The 17,823-nt window shown below is 42.9% G+C and overlaps 1 long non-coding RNA gene across 2 annotated transcripts in view; it reads right to left on the reverse strand.

Annotated features, from left to right (window-relative positions):
* LOC123774907 (uncharacterized) overlaps window positions 1–5,553 on the reverse strand; it is a 98,661-nt gene extending 93,108 nt beyond the window's left edge. For both annotated transcript variants that reach the window (XR_011225478.1, XR_006775006.2), the window contains exons 1-2: window positions 5,426–5,553; window positions 2,532–2,587 (exon numbers count right to left, since the gene is read on the reverse strand). This is a non-coding gene — a long non-coding RNA (uncharacterized lncRNA). The remainder of the gene's footprint in view (window positions 1–2,531; window positions 2,588–5,425) is intronic.
* Window positions 5,554–17,823: the final 12,270 nt, after the last annotated feature.

Below are 17,823 nucleotides of genomic sequence, written 5' to 3' on the forward strand. Positions count from 1 at the left end.
TTGATACTATACAAGCCAGAATTGATCAACAATTACGAAACCTGTACATCTCTCCTCAGTCATAAAACTGTTTATGGGCTTCATTATCCATGTTTTAATCAACGCTTAATGCTGAAGCCGTGACACTCCCGCAAGTTCACGGGTTCAACTCCTGCGGCAAGACAGAAGCATTTGAGCAACTTTTCCTTTCATCTGATGCTTCTAGCCACCTAGCAGTAAATATATACTGTTGCTTTAAATATATACTACTGTTGTTTTATACTGAAATACTTCCTGGACAGATGTAATAGATCACATACCCACCACACCAGACAAATATCTATGATATCCCTAGAGTCAAACAATCCGAAACGCATTGCGTAATAGTGGCTTTAGGCATTGTATGTACTAGCTCTATCTATATATCAATCCATTAATGTAACATCACTTGTATGTATATACCTTACCTGAATAAACATCTGAATCTGAATCTGAATCTGAATCTGTGTAAACATTATGCAAATAAAGGGATCTAGTCTATGGAACTTACTCTCTAATGAATTCAAAAGCTGTCCAACTTTTGCCTTATTCAAAAATAAAACCAAAAAGTACCTAATTTCATCTTCATAATTTCCTACCTAGTGCTTTAACTCGCACTGTATCTATCTAGTGCTTCCAAATCCCTCAATATATGTACCTAAGCCATATTACTCTACCATTGTAATCTTTGATATCATCTGATATCATGGTTGTTATAATGAGTGCATATTCTACTGCATTATTCCTTGAAATGATCCTCAAATTGTGCTACAATGAACCAATGTATAACTCAGATAAGTTATCCTAATGTACCCTAATGTACCTTGAAATCCTTGTTCATTATAGTGTTTTGTTATTACTGTGTATTATTCTAATCTCTATTTTTGTAGATCTGTAAAAAAACTGTAAATTTTACTGGAATTTATCTACTTAAAATAACCTGTACCTGCTGTAAGTAAGCTGTAAAGTACCTATAAACATTTATTGTCAATTCTACTGTAGATTATCTACTTAAATTTATCTATTAGTTTAAGGACTTGCCCGAAACGCTATGCGTGCTTTACAAGATTGTAAAATCAACTTCATAACTATGTTCTCTCTTAAACCCCCCCCCCCCTAATGTACTCTCTTGTATATAAGTAGATAATTACCATTAAGTACACCACTTTGGACTTGGCAAGGTAAGAAAAGTAATTTTACACCCTCTCTCCTCCCCAATTCCTGTTGTAAACTTGTGTAAGTTTACAACAAAACGTTATTTTTGTTGTAAACTTGCAATAAATCATATGGAGATTGCGAGCAATTTTCAAACAATTCCTTAACTTTGAGTGAAGCTTATTCTCTCTAGTGACTCCAAAAATAAAAATAAAAAAGCCTATAAAGTTAAATATATGAAAATTACGAGTAATTGCCATAAATTCCTATCGCTATATTCTGGGCGTAAGGGGGGGGGGATGAAAATGGAAATTTTTTAGTTAAAAAATATAGAACAAAACACTTATTAAAGCTTAATAACTTGCCAACTGCTAGTTTGGGCGCGGCGACATGGCAGTAACGAATTTAACCCTCGATTTCCCGCAAAGACACAATAAGAATTCAAACCTAAATTTGGTTGCAAAAAATCTATATGGATTACGAGGAAACTATGGCAAAAAAAATGCCTTACATAATGCATAGTTTGGGTACTGGAAGACCAACAATTTTTCCTCAAGATATAACAGTTGGCAATTACCCTTTGGAGGTGGAGGGTAATTGAACAAGATAAAATTCTTATGTCCTAATGTTTCTTAATTCTTATGTTTCCTTGGCTGGGATTCCAGTCAAGTTATGCCGTCATATCTACATAAATAAGGAACAGCTAAAGACGGATTTCAATCACTAATGAAGTGAAAGAAAACCCTTTAAGTGACCAATTATTTCCGGCTCGTTGCACCGTTGTGCATTTCTTTGGAAAATAATAATTTACACAAATTAATGTAGGGAAAAAAATAGCGATTTCTGGACAAATGTCTAAAAATTTAAGTACAATACTTTGGCCGTGACGAGGTGAAAAACTTAATTTTACTCCCTCCCCTATGGTGTAAAAAATGTAAACATTATTTTACTATAAATTGCAGTAAATCATAAGGATATAACGGAAAAAAAATTAATATATTAATTGTTATACTTTAGGTGTAGCAAATGCCACGGACGAATGGCGACTCCTAAAATAATGGAGATTACGAAACCTTACTATTAATTCGTATTCCCACATTTTGGGACACAGGGCAATGAAAATTATCCTCCCGTAACCTCTAAAAAAAGACAATAAATCCTAACCCATTGGTTTTCTTCCTAAAAATATAGAACGAAACATGGCGATTCAAGCTTACTAACTGCTAGTTTGAGTATGGCAACTTGACAAACTAATTTAATAACTATTACCGCAAAGACACAAACCTAAATTATGTGACGCACATCTATGCAAAAATATATGTCGATACCAGGATACGATAGCAAAAAAATGCACTTACCATGTATAGTTTGAGTGCAGTAAGTCGGCAATGTAGGCTATTCACACACGGCAAGCCTTTGGAGGAAAAAAATAACATTAAACACAATGGTAAATACATATATACGTAATTACACAATGGTGTAAATGTACATGTAATACAAACAAAATACAAAAAGAATCCTTACAGCTGCCATCTCCGCCCAGCTGGGTGAGGGAACAGCTGATCTCGGTACAGCTGTTTTTGTCAGCTGATCAGCTGTTTACACAGCTGTTGGTGCTCTATATCTCCCATAACTGCCCGTGGCACTCGGTAAACACAAAAATGACACTTGTCACCCCTTGATTGACACCGGTGGCACTTAGTAAACCAATAAATGACACGTGTCACTTGACTGACACCGTCAAGTGGATACATATATATGCATACATATAGGCAAGGAAGTGAATGAGATGTATGTCAAGTTTTGTGAAATATATGATAAAGGCACAAAAAAATTTATACCAAAACAGAGATGCAGAACTAGGAAACAGGATTGGTTCAATAGAAATTGCGAGAGGACTAGAGACCAAAAGACACAAAAATGGAATCAATACAGGAAGAGGCCGAACCCCCAAACATACCAGCGATACAAAGATGCGAGAAACAACTACACGGCAGTGAGGAGAGAGGCAGAAAGAAATTTTGAAAAAGGGATTGCAGACAAATGTAAAACAGAACCAGGTCTATTCTATAAATTCATAAACAACAAATTGCAGGTAAAGGATAATATTCAGAGGTTGAAAATGGGAAATAGATTCACGGAAGATGAAAAGGAAATGTGTGAAACACTAAACGAAAAGTTCCAAAGTGTGTTTGTACAAAATGAAATCTTTAGGGAACCAGATACAATAAGAATTCCAGAGAACAACATAGAGCACATAGAGGTGACTAGAGACGAAGTGGAAAAAATGCTCAAGGAGCTCGGTAAGAACAAAGCAGCTGGCCCAGATGGCGTTTTACCATGGGTTCTGATAGAATGTGCATCTGAGCTCAGCATTCCACTTCACCTGATCTTTCAGGCATCCCTGTGTACAGGAATTGTAGCAGACGTGTGGAAACAGGCTTACATAGTTCCAATCTACAAAAGTGGCAGCAGGGAAGACCCCCTCAATTATAGACCTGTATCATTGACAAGTGTAATAGTGAAAGTATTGGAAAAACTACTCAAAACTAAATGGGTAGAACACCTAGAGAGAAATGATATAATATCAGACAGTATGGTTTTCGATCTGGAAGATCCTGTGTATCGAATTTACTCAGTTTCTATGATCGAGCCACAGAGATATTACAGGAAAGAGATGGTTGGGTTGACTGCATCTATCTGGACCTAAAAAAGGCTTTCAACAGAGTTCCACATAAGAGGTTGTTCTGGAAACTGGAAAATATTGGAGGGGTGACAGGTAAGCTTCTATCATGGATGAAAAATTTTCTGACTGATAGAAAAATGAGGGCAGTAATCAGAGGCAATGTATCGGAATGGAGAAATGTCACAAGTGGAGTACCACAGGGTTCAGTTCTTGCACCAGTGATGTTTATTGTGTACATAAATGATCTACCAGTTGGTATACAGAATTATATGAACATGTTTGCTGATGATGCTAAGATAATAGGAAGGATAAGAAATTTAGATGATTGTCATGCCCTTCAAGAAGACCTGGACAAAATAAGTATATGGAGCACCACTTGGCAAATGGAATTTAATGTTAATAAATGTCATGTTATGGAATGTGGAATAGGAGAACATAGACCCCACACAACCTATATATTATGTGAGAAATCTTTAAAGAATTCTGATAAAGAAAGAGATCTAGGGGTGGTTCTAGATAGAAAACTATCACCTGAGGACCACATAAAGAATATTGTGCAAGGAGCCTATGCTATGCTTTCTAACTTCAGAATTGCATTTAAATACATGGATGGCGATATACTAAAGAAATTGTTCATGACTTTTGTTAGGCCAAAGCTAGAATATGCAGCTGTTGTGTGGTGCCCATATCTTAAGAAGCACATCAACAAACTGGAAAAGGTGCAAAGACATGCTACTAAGTGGCTCCCAGAACTGAAGGGCAAGAGCTACGAGGAGAGGTTAGAAGCATTAAACATGCCAAAACTAGAAGACAGAAGAAAAAGAGGTGATATGATCACTACGTACAAAATAGTAACAGGAATTGATAAAATCGACAGGGAAGATTTCCTAAGACCTGGAACTTTTAAGAACAAGAGGTCATAGATTTAAACTAGCTAAACACAGATGCCGAAGAAATATAAGAAAATTCACTTTCGCAAACAGAGTGGTAGACGGTTGGAACAAGTTAAGTGAGAAGGTGGTGGAGGCCAAGACCGTCAGTAGTTTCAAAGCATTATACCTTGAGGTTACCTTGAGGTGCTTCCGGGGCTTAGCGTCCCCGCGGCCCGGTCGTCGACCAGGCCTCCTGGTTGCCGGACTGATCAACCAGGCTGTTGGACGCGGCTGCTCGCAGCCTGACGTATGACAAAGAGTGCTGGGAAGACGGGACACCACGAGCGTAGCTCTCATCTTCTAATTACACTTAGCTAATTACCCTTAGGTAATTACATACAGGAATTTCTAATATACATGTTTTGTTGTATTCATACACGCATTATACACCCAATGCTTGTTTGCAGCGAGTGGCAGACATCTCAAGTTGCTTCGTTGCAAAATGCCACAGTCATTATACCGTGTTGCAAATGGCATTGGAATTTTAATTGTCAACAGGACCCCCTCAAACCACCTCGTCAGCCAGGGCGCGGGCAGTTACACTCTTATTAATGTACATTTTCTTCATCTATTACGCATTAAATCCACAAGGGTCATATTTGACTATCTTCTCTAGTGTCAAGAGTATACTCACCATCACCACTGAAGCATATTCAGCAGATTTCAGTTACACGAAAGCAGTTACACGAGCAAGAGCGTGAAGTATGTGACCCTCCCTCCACCACGGCTCAACCGCTACTGAAAAAAAATGGCTGGCTTTTGTTTCCCGACGCGAGCAGCTATAATAATAATAATAATATATAATAATATATGATAATAATAATAATATTTTATTCAGGAAAATTATATACATAGATGTAGAGTTACTAATAAAATGTTAGATTTATAGATAGAGTTAGTACATACGATACTTAAAGCCACTAATACGCATAGCATTTCATCCATCTATTTACCGTATGCGATTCTCATAATTCAGTCCACATATTTCTCATTTCATAATAAAAATACTCATTTATGTACACAAGTGTACATACAATTTCCTGTCCTCTCGAATAATATACATTGTAGTTTGACGAACAAATTCACCAACGTTTTGTATAGCGGCTCTTAAAATTGGCGGGCTGTTCCGTTTTCTATTCGTGGGTTTTCGATACGGTTAGGTTCGGGAATTATAGTATAATATTTTGTTAACGTTATGACCACTCGAATGAACAGTTTGGATGAACAGTGAAGAACACATTGTTAAATTAAGTACAATGTACGCCAAGCGTTTCGGGCATAATGTTAACAAATTAGGAGAATAATATATACAGGTTTTATAGGGTAAACTTTAACATTCCTGAAGAGATTTATAAATTATTAACAATTTTGTTACGCGATACTTGGAGACTGAAGTTTAGCAGCAGTACTAATATAGTAACTATAGTTGTTGAAGAGATTAAACAAATTAACCGCTTTCTGGCATACAGTACAACAATATAGGAGAATATTAAACAAGTTTAATATGTTAATCTTCAAAACTAACCAACCACTTGGACTGGACGGTAGAGCGACGGTCTGGCGTGATGCAGGTCGGCGTTCAATCCCCGACCGTCACCAAGTGGTTGGCCACCATTCCTTTCCCTCCGTCCCATCCCAAATCCTTATCCTGACCCCTTTCCCAGTGCTATATAGTCGTAATGGCTTGGCCGCTTTCCCTTCCTCAAAACTAAATGAGATTTAACACTGCGAGTCATCACCAGAAGCCTCACTTATTAACTTACTTAGGTGAGGGAGCTGGCGGCTGAGTAGACAGAACACTGGACACGTGATCCTGCGGTCCCGGGTTCCATCCCGGGCGCCGGCGAGAAACAATGGGCAGAGTTTCTTTCACCCTTGTCATAACTCAATAGGGGGCGCTTTCCTCCCTGATAATTCCCTTCCCTTCCTGTTACCTAGTAGTAAATAGGTACCTGGGAGTTAGACAGCTGTCACGGGCTGCTTCCTGGGAGTGGAGGCCTGGTCGGGGACCGGGCCGCGGGGATACTAAGCCCCGAAATCCTCTCAAGATAACCTCAAGTATACATAGCAATGTGCTGCAACCCTATTCTATATGAGGCATTGCAGTGCTAACTGCAATCAATCAATTAGCAATCAAAGGCTAACTTCGTCTAATATCCCCATTTCACACGATGGTTAATCATTCCTGGAACGAGAAGAGAACATGAACTATGAGACAAAACATTAGCTTGCACTAACCAAACTCTGGGTAAAGCACAAGAATATTCTGCCAATATTCGTCAGTGTATGAAATATTTATAGATTTCAAAGTATCATTTGGTCTGAAATCTTTGATTACAGGGTAACCACAGATTACTCCTGCGAGTTGTAGTGCAGCTAAGACAGTTGAAAGAATACACAAGGGCCTTCATGAGGGTTCGAACCTACGGACGGGATGTTCCCAGCTGTGCACGGCCCTTGTGGATTTGTTCATTTGATGTTATATCACGCTACTGTGATTTGTGTGTGTACTAAGCCAGTTGATCAGTCTCACCTTAGCAGTCCGTGTATGTCTGTATATTCTACAGGCACCTTGTTGACAGTTAAATAGATCCACCAGTGAGCCATTAAGCCTCTCAGCTTAATTATTAGAGCCATTAAAGCCTCTCAGAGCCATTATTTATAAATGAATCAATAGCTTCAATTGTTGCTGTGGCAAGTGCTGGGTTTTCCTTACTCTTTTTGCTGCTGGGCGTGTAAGCCATTTGCATTTTATGCCTTCGTATAAACTTTAAAAATAGATTGATTAATATTCTCCAACTTGTTCAATCTGTTAAAGGTCTTAATGAAAATAAAAAAGACTTGCAAACAACTGGTTTCCTCTTCCTAATGGCCAATATCTGTGGACATTAGATAAACAAATAAACTCTTCTTGTCTGTGTACAAAGCTTTCACAAATTCTTACCTTCACGTACTTCACCCGATGGCAATTTATTATCCAGAATACAAGAAACTAAGTAACCTATGGCAATATCTTATCCAGAATACAAGAAACTAAGTAACCTATGGCAATTTCTCATCCAGAATACAAGAAACTAAGTAACCTATGGCAATTTCTCATCCAGAATACAAGAAACTAAGTAACCTAAGGCAGTTTCTTATCCAGAATACAAGAAACTAAGTAACCTATGGCAATTCCTTATCCAGAATACAAGAAACTAAGTAACCTAAGGCAGTTTCTTATCCAGAATACAAGAAACTAAGTAACCTATGGCAATATCTTATCCAGAATACAAGAAACTAAGTAACCTAAGGCAATATCTTATCCAGAATACAAGAAACTAAGTAACCTATGGCAATATCTTATCCAGAATACAAGAAACTAAATAACCTATGGCAATATCTTATCCAGAATACAAGAAACTAAGTAACCTATGGCAATATCTTATCCAGAATACAAGAAACTAAGTAACCTATGGCAATATCTTATCCAGAATACAAGAAACTAAGTAACCTATGGCAATATCTTATCCAGAATACAAGAAACAATGTTGGTCTAACCTGCTGTCCATGGATTGCATTCCACACTTTGAATTACAAAATGGGGGTTTAAAAGGCTACCACTCCTTAAATATTTTTATTACAAAAATTATTAATCTAGAATATTCATAAATATCATAAAGTTATGGGGATCTTGGGGGAAAATCTACAAATGTATAACATCAGTCTCTTAAATACATATTATAACTTTAGTAAAAGCTACTGAAATTGAAACCTATGAAATACTCATTACAATTTTTGCAACATGACTTATAACTCAACAAGCAATTTAAAAAAAAAATTGACAATGGGAACTGTAGATAATTGAAAGTTATCTTGGACGCATAAGACATAAACACTGCAGCTTCCTAATAAAAATACTTAATCTGTATTATTGAGAATAATCGAATCAAATAATGAGATCAAAACCCCCCTGGAAGAGTCCCTAAACTCCCCTGGGTTCGATCCCATTAAGTGGGCTCATCACTAATCTCATATATACAGCGCATTCTTGTAATTTTATTGTGCTATATGTTTATATTTATATCCTACAATTAATGGCAGTTTTAATTAGGCTCGCAATGGTATTGCACTTGCATCCATTAAGTTGAAAATGTCATGTGTAAAGTACAGATAAAAAAAAAAGTGAAATATGTCCCCAATTTACAAAGCTGTGATGAATCCTTTTATAAGAAATGAATAGTTAAATAACCCATTTATTTTCATAAAGTTTGTAATTGGTGGATTATTTTCAGATTTTGCCAAACATTTAGTCTTATTGTATTTAAAAAAAACACACAATGTAATCTGCCAGATATCAAAGAATTTATCACTGCAACAGCCTTCCATATATTCACCGGCAACACAAGCTTATACAATACACCATATACCATACCCTAAGGGGTCAATATATTTGTATATATATATATATGAGTACTTTTAGCCCCTCAAGAAACACATTTTCATGTAAAAAAAAGTGCTCTAATGCTATCTTATTACACTTGATAAGTGCTAAGGAGTATACTGTATTTGTATATAGGAATATAAAAAAACATTTCTATAATGTCGTGAAAGATGTTGTCTTTGTCCTTACACAATTCTATAATGTCGTGAAAGATGTTGTCCGTGTCCTCACGCAATGTTGAGGATTATGTTCTACCATGAAGCACCTTAATGTACAATAAACTTTGCAACAGTGATTAACATTATACACAAACAAGGTGCAACACGAAAAACCACGCACTGTAGAAATTTACGCTTGTTGGGAAATGAACATATGGAGAACTGTGTAGGGTTCAAGTGATAATACTGATGTTTATCCACCATATATCCACCTCTCATTTTTATTTTTCATAATTAGCCAGCATTGGAATTTATAAAATGGGATGAACTTGTCCCATAACTCTAACCTAGGGAGCCGGTCGGCCGAGCAGACAGCACGCTGGACTTGTGATCCTGTGGTCCTGGGTTCGACCCCAGGCGCCGGCGAGAAACAATGGGCAGAGTTTCTTTCACCCTATGCCCCTGTTACCTAGCAGTAAAATAGGTACCTGGGTGTTAGTCAGCTGTCACGGGCTGCTTCCTTCGGGTGGAGGCCTGGTCGAGGACCGGGCTGCGGGTACACTAAAAAAGCCCCGAAATCATCTCAAGATAGTATCCCTAGTTAATTATGATGCCTCCAATAGTTACAAAACTACATACGTCTGGGATTAACATTGTAATTCCCAGTGTTGGGGACAGTAAGCCTGTACTTATGCTTATTCAAATCCTCCCAAGCCAACTACTGTATTAACTTTCTCAAGGATACCACACACACAACAGTTGCCAAACACCTGAGTACCTATTTTTGCTGCTAGGTTAACAGAGATATCAGGTAATAGGAAACTTGCCTACTAGACCCTACAGGATTACTTCTGCATTATACAATCTTGGTGGATAAAATATTTCAACTTGGCTTGACTGTATGGGTATATGTCCACGTCCATACGTCTGATATATACTGTCCTAAATGGTATATGCTATACTGTATATATATAAACAGTATACTGTATCTATAGTATAGCACTATCTATTCATGAGCTCGAAGATATTATTCAAAATGCCAATATAAAAGCAGAGAAACATAAGAGAACTTATATTCTGATTTACTAAGGATATTATTGAAGGAATAACATGGTAATTCTGACATCACTTAACTCCAATATAAAATATGAAATACAGTATCTTCCAGTAGAATACTGGTCATGCAATTTACTTAAGACTTTGTTAATGGCTCAGAATTCAAATAGTTGACGCAGTTTACTTACAACTTTGTTAATGGCTCAGAATTCAAATAGTTGACGCAGTTTACTTACAACTTTGTTAATGGCTCAGAATTCAAATAGTTGATGCAGTTTACTTACAACTTTGTTAATGGCTCAGAATTCAAATAGTTGACGCAGTTTACTTACAACTTTGTTAATGGCTCAGAATTCAAATAGTTGATGCAGTTTACTTACAACTTTGTTAATGGCTCAGAATTCAAATAGTTGACGCAGTTTACTTACAACTTTGTTAATGACTCAGTATTCAAATAGTTGACGCAGTTTACTTACAACTTTGTTAATGGCTCAGAATTCAAATAGTTGACGCAGTTTACTTACAACTTTGTTAATGGCTCAGAATTCAAATAGTTGACAGCAACCCCCCCCAAAAAATCACTGGATACAACTTCATTTCACATTGTCTTGATCATGAAACATCATTATTATTACAATTGCAAATGAATGACGACGAAAGTTGTCTCAATTTACACCTTAAACACCCATGGCAGCAGCAGCAGTGTGCACGCCAGGCAGCACTAGGAAATGTAAATTACATTAACTGTTAACAGTAGGGAGAGTTAAGAGGATGAATTTAAGCGCTACAAAACATGAACAATGAATGATATGCAAAGTAAGTAAGTAATTATCAAAAGAAGGCACCAAACCGGGAAGGCTATGTAGCACCATCAAATACGCAAAATAATCAGAGGGCGCTAAATATCACCAAGGATGCCAATACGAGAACAAAAACGCATAAGGCGAACGATATCAAAAGTATCCGAGTCACCAAGAATTCTATCGAGGGACAGGTGACCGCGAGGGGCGGTCGGAAAGCAAGACACACGCTCGTCCTGGAAGTCAGGACATTCAAGAAGGACATGCACGACCGTAAGAGGGACAATGCAACTAGGACAATAAGGAGCAGGGCGGCGCTCCATCAAGTGACCATGGGTTAAGCGAGTATGGCCAATACGCAACCTCGCTAGAGCTGTTTCCCACCGCCGGTTACGGTGGAAGGAGGATGGCCACGAGGAAACACAACATTTAAGAGTACGTAGCTTGTTACCAGTAACAGACAACCAAGAAGCCTGCCAACGGGTAAGGACTGAGGAATGGATAACCGGGTAAAAGTCGGAATACGGAATGCCTTTACGAGAGATGGGACAAGAGCGGACAGCTTCCTTAGCGGCAGCATCCGCACGCTCATTTAAAGACACGCCAATATGGCTGGGAACCCAACAAAACTCAACCGACTTAAATTTACTGTGAACGAGAAACAGCCAATGCTGGATCTCGACAACTACCGGATGAACTGGATTAAAGCACCCGAGAGCCATGAGGGCACTACGAGAGTCAACAACAACCACAAAGGAAGACTGACAACGAGAAAGCAGGAGACGAAGAGCATAGAGAATAGCATAAAGTTCCGCTGTAAAGATGCTAGTCTCCGGAGGCAAGCGACACATATAAGTGCGATCAGGAAAAACAACAGAGTAGCCAACACCGTCCGCTGACTTAGACCCATCGGTGAAGACAGAAACGGAGCGGGAGTGAGAAGAAAAGTGCTCGAGGAAAAGGCGTTTGAGAACTGTAGGAGGGGTAAAAGCTTTAGTGATGCGAGTCAAGGATGTACAAAACCGCGGAAGAGGGACCCTCCACGGGGGCAAAGAAGGAACAACACGAGGAGAAACATCAGAAATACGAACGGAAAGAGAATCCTGCAGGCGAGATAACCGGACAGAAAGAGGGAGGTGGTGAAGAGGAACAGGAACCGCGGGAGGGGTAAAAGTTAAAGCACGACAGAGACGAGAGGAAGGATGTTGCAAGGACCGCGCAAGATACCGAAGACAGTAGCGATCACGGCGGTCCTGGAGAGACAGGAAGCCAGCGTCAACATACAAGCTAAGGACGGGAGTCGAACGAAAGGCACCAGAACTGAGGCGCAACCCAGTATGGTGCAAAGCATCAAGACGGCGAAGAGTAGAAGGAGAAGCAGACGAGTAAGCAGGGCAACCATAATCGAGCTTAGACAGGACGAGAGAGGAATGTAAAGCAAGGAGAGTGCGCCTATCTGCCCCCCAAGAAGTATGGGACAAGACCCGAAGGAGGGTAAGGGACTTAGAGCACTCAACACGGAGGTAAGAGATATGGGGAGACCAAGACAAACGAGTGTCAAGGAATAACCCCAAAAGCTTCGCGGAATCTTTGTATTCAAGGGGATGACCATAAAGTGACAAAGAGGGACGAAGAACAACCCGTTTCCGCGTAAAAGTCATGGCACAAGTCTTAGAAGTAGAGAACTTGAAGCCATGACCTGTGGCCCAAGACGACACGGCATCAATCGCAAGTTGAAGCCGGCGTTGAAGGAGAGGCGAATCATCACCCTGACAACAAAGGGTAAGATCATCGACACAGAGAGCGGAGAAGACACCAGAAGGAAGAGAGGAAAGAAGACCATTGAGGGCAACCAGAAAAAGAGTAGTGCTCAGAACACTACCCTGGGGCACACCTTCGTATTGCTGAAAAGGGGGAGAGAGAGCGGTACCAAGGCGCACCCGAAAGGAACGACGAGAGAGGAAGCTGCGGAGAAAGAGAGGGAGATGACCACGAAGGCCAAAAGAATGAAGTTGAGATAGGATATGATAACGCCAAGTGGTGTCGTAAGCCTTTTCTAGGTCAAAAAGGACGGCAACAACGGAGGTCTTCGCAGCAAAAGCAGTACGTATATAGACCTCCAAGTTCACCAGGACATCTGTCGTGCTGCGGCACTTGCGGAAACCAAATTGAGAAGGGGAGAGGAGGTGATGGTGTTCCAGGAACCACATCAGACGAACGTTAACCATACGTTCAAAGAGTTTGCAGACACAACTTGTGAGAGCAATAGGGCGAAAGTCCTTAGGGGAAGTACCCAGAGACCCTGGTTTGCGAACAGGGAGGACAACGGCATCGAGCCAGTCCTCAGGGACTGACGACGACTCCCAGATCCGATTATACAGACTCAGTAAATACTGAGACGTGCTCGGAGGGAGATGGCGAAGCATCTCATAATGAATACCATCGGAGCCCGCCGCCGTAGAACCGCAGAGGGCCAGGGCAGAACGAAGTTCAGAGAGAGAGAAGGGATCATTATAGGGAAGCTGAAGATGAGTGCAGAAATCTAAAGGACGAGACTCAAGGACAGGTTTACGAAGAAGGAAAGATTGGGGAAGATGAAGACCAGAGCTAACAGAAGAAAAGTGGGAACCCAGTTCGGAAGCGACCTGCAACGGGTCCGCCACAAGAGTATCATGGAGGTGAAGGACCGGTGAAACATCGGGAACGAACTTACCCGCTATCTTGCGGATACGCTTCCAGATCTGGGCCAGAGGGGTTTCGGACGTAATTGTCGAGACATAAGAAGCCCAACATTCACGTTTAGCCATACGGATGGCCCTACGGGCCACCGCACTCGCTTTCCGAAAGAAAAGAAAAGAATCGGTCGTCTGCCTACGGCGGTGCTTCTTCCAGGCTGCACGCTTACAGCGGACAGCCCGAGCACAGTCCGCATTCCACCAGGGAACGCACTTCCGTGGACCCCGAGAGGAAGAGCGAGGAATAGAGCGGAGGGCAGCGTCGAAGACAGTGTCATGAAAAAGGAGGAGAGCGCGAGAGAGGGGCAGAAGGGAGAGGTCAGAGAGAGTAGCACTGAGGGAAAACAGGGTCCAGTCCGCCTTAGCAAACTGCCATCTAGGGAAAGAGAGGGAAGGGCGAAAAGAGAAAAAGGAAACAAGGATGGGGAAATGATCACTTCCATGGAGGTCATCAAGAACCTGCCATGTGAAATCTAAGTAAAGAGAAGAAGAGCAGAGAGAAAGATCAAGACAAGAAAGGGTGCGAGTTCGAGAGTCCAAATGAGTGGGCTCACCAGAATTCAGAAGAGACAGGGAAGAAGAGAGGAGAAACGGCTCAAGGAGGCGACCCCGGGTATTCGTCAGAACGTCACCCCAAAGAGAATGACGACAATTGAAGTCACCCAGCAGGAGCACAGGCTCCGGCAAGGAGTCTAGGAGGTGTTTCAAATCAGGAAGAGAGAGCGGGACACTCGGGGGGAGATAAATGGAACAAACTGTGTACCATTTCCCCACAAAGATACGAGCAGCAGAACAATGGAGAGGCGAAGGAAAAAGTAAAGGAACAAAGGGAACATCAGCCCGAATCAAGAGAGCAGAAGAATTAGAAGCCCCAGCAATGGCTGGGGGGGGGGAAAGAAAGGAATAGCCACGAAAACGACCAGGACGAGCACCAAGCATCGGCTCCTGGAGACAGACACAAAGGGGCGAAAACCGCGAAACCAGAAGTTGGAGTTCGAGGAAATTGGCGTAATAACCTCGAACGTTCCATTGAAGAATGGACAACGACGAGAAGAGAAAGGACAAAAACAGAGAACAAGGAAGAAACAAAGGCGAAAGACCAACAGAGCATGTTAAAGAATATCAGGGTCGGGATCAGGGTCAGCAAAGTCAGGGTTAGGGGGCATGGGTAAACTGAGCAAAGACGGAGGGAAGGAAACGGGAGAACAGATCAGAGGTGGGCGGGCAGGGTCCGGAGGAGGAGGAGGAGGAGACAACGGAGAGGAGCAGTCAAGGACAGCAGCAGGAAGAGGGGGAGTAGAAAGAGAGGAGAGCACCCCAGCAAGAGCAGCAACCGAAAGGGAAGCAGGGGCCAAAGAAACCTCCATAGCAGGAACAGGGGGCGCAAGCACTGAAACGGGAGTGGAAGGAGCAACAGAGCCAGAAGGAGGAGCTGAGGAAGAAAGCGAAGCCTTCTTACCCGCCGGGGAAGAGGAAGGAGAGGAGCCAGGCTTACGCTTCTGACTTAAAGAGACCGGTGTCCCAGCAACTACGTACCGGGCAACGGATTCCAGTGTCTCAACAGGAGAAGCCGAACGAGAGCACACACGACGGCCGTTAGGAGAGCGATGGACATCCGCCCGCACCGACAGGCGGCGGGGAGAGCCGATAGATGGAGGAAGAGGATGGGAAGGAGGATCGGAGGGGGACGAGGAAGGAGACACAGAAGACACGACAGACCGGGTAGAAGGAAGGGGAACCCCAGACAGAGGACCAGGAGGAGGATCCTTCGGGAGAGAACCCAAAGGGACAGAGGAGGGGGCAGTGGGCGCATCAGGGTCCAAGGCCTGGAAACGGTTGTGAGTCTGAGGAAGGCGGGAAGGACGAGGAGAGGAAGAGCGCAACACGCGAGCATAAGAGATATTAGCATAAGGCGGGAGCCGGCGAACCTGGCGCCTCGCCTCAGGAAAAGATAAACGCTCCCGGTGCTTCAAGTTGAGGACGGCTGCCTCAAGCTTGTAATGGACACACGCACGGGAGAAGGTAGGATGGGCCTCACCGCAGTTGAGGCAACGAGCCTGGGGAGAAGCGCACTCCGACTTAGAGTGACCTTCGCCACCACACAAAGGACAGAGAGAGACAGTCCCGGAGCAGCGGAGGGCACCATGCCCAAACCTCCAGCACTTGTTGCAGAGCCGAGGAGAAGGAATGTACTCCTGGACAGAGCACCTGGCACCAGCAAGAATGACAGAGGGTGGAAGGGTCCTACCATCAAAGGTAATCTTCACAACCCGGAGGGGTTGACGGCGACTACCACGAGGGGGACGAGTAAACGTGTCCACCTGGAGAATAGAATGGCCCTGGGCAGCGAGGATATGTCGAATATCGTCGTGGCAGTCGCGTAGGTCCCGAACACCGGTCGCAACATGGGGCGGGAGCAAAATAGTGCCAACACTGGCATTCAACTGGACGTTCTTCGAGACCCGAACGGGGGTCTCGCCAAGGCAGGATAAGGCAGCCAAGCGGGAAGCAGCATCCTGAGAAGGAGCAGCAACGACACGCGTACCGAGACGAGTGGGGTTAAAAGTAATGGAGGCATCCACGGAATCAATGAGATGTCGATGAAGGGAGAAATCGTCAGGAGGCGCAGAATCAAGAGGGAGGAGATCAAAATATTTGGCCCACGAAGCGGGACCAAACAAGGCTTGATAGGTAGCAGAACTGGAAGGAATCGAGCGAGGGCGGCCGTGACGAGAACGGCGGTGAGAACCCCCAGAGAGAGAGGGGGTAAAAGGCGCAGTAGTAACAACGAGAGAAGGAGCCGCGCCAGGGGACGAGGTAGTCACCACTGGGGGCTTGGGGCTCGACCCAACCACAGAGGAGGGAGGGGAGCCAGGGGAAGGAGTCAGAGAGGCCAAAGGAGGAGCAAGGTCGGGGCCCAATGCAGCGGAGGCTACAGAGCCCGGTCTTCCAATACGGACCGACTCGGGGGCTTGGTCGCCCACCCCACGAGCCTGAGAAGGTAAACCAGAAGAAGCCGAAGCAGGGGTAATCATCTTGACGAAAGAAGAATTCACTCACGAATGTGCCCCCACACCCACCATGGAGCCACAATTAGAGGCAGGACACCCAACAAGAAGCTATCGCCGATCTTGTCGGGGCCTCCTAGGGGTGCGTCGTGAGTATACGCCCCACAAACGCCACCTTAAGAAACCGACAGTCCGTCGAGATCGGGTTCAGTGACGAAGTGGGGATTGACAATAAAAGGTTCCCCTCGCTCTCGACGTCGGGTACTGCAGTTCTACGGGTGCAAGAGTATGCCTCCTCAAGCACCCGGGCGTCAAAATAGAAGAAGTCCAAGGGAAGAACCAGAACGAGCAAAAGGTCGGCAGGAAACGGCAAGCAGATAGGAGAAGAGGGGGGAGAAAAACGAAACAGAAGGAAAAGGAAAAGATGCCCAGCAGAATTGGAGAGGACGGCAGCAGGAGCACAAGGCTAGAAAAGGACAGGACTGTCCCAAGGAGCATCACACTCCGGCAGCCGCCCACCAAGCCCCCACACGGCGACAACGAGCTGAGCGGGGAGGGGGTGATATGCAAAGTTGCAGAACACATTTGGGTTGTACATGATCAACTTTAAATGGTTTACTGTATATTTATAAAAATGCATCATTTTTATCCAAAATCTAATGTAAATAATTCCCGTTGTCAGGGATAGAAAGTCTAGTACTTAGATTTACTGAGGATCCCTCTTCCCAGCAACTGCCTAGCTCCCAGCTACGTATTTATCGGTAAAAAGCACAAGCAACAGGTTAAGGGAAACGTGCCCAACCATTTATCCTGCCTAGGAATTGAACTAGATTTGTGAAGCGAGTTCCTAGA

This window comes from Procambarus clarkii, chromosome 84 (assembly GCF_040958095.1).
Source record: "Procambarus clarkii isolate CNS0578487 chromosome 84, FALCON_Pclarkii_2.0, whole genome shotgun sequence".
Classification (NCBI taxonomy): domain Eukaryota; kingdom Metazoa; phylum Arthropoda; class Malacostraca; order Decapoda; family Cambaridae; genus Procambarus; species Procambarus clarkii.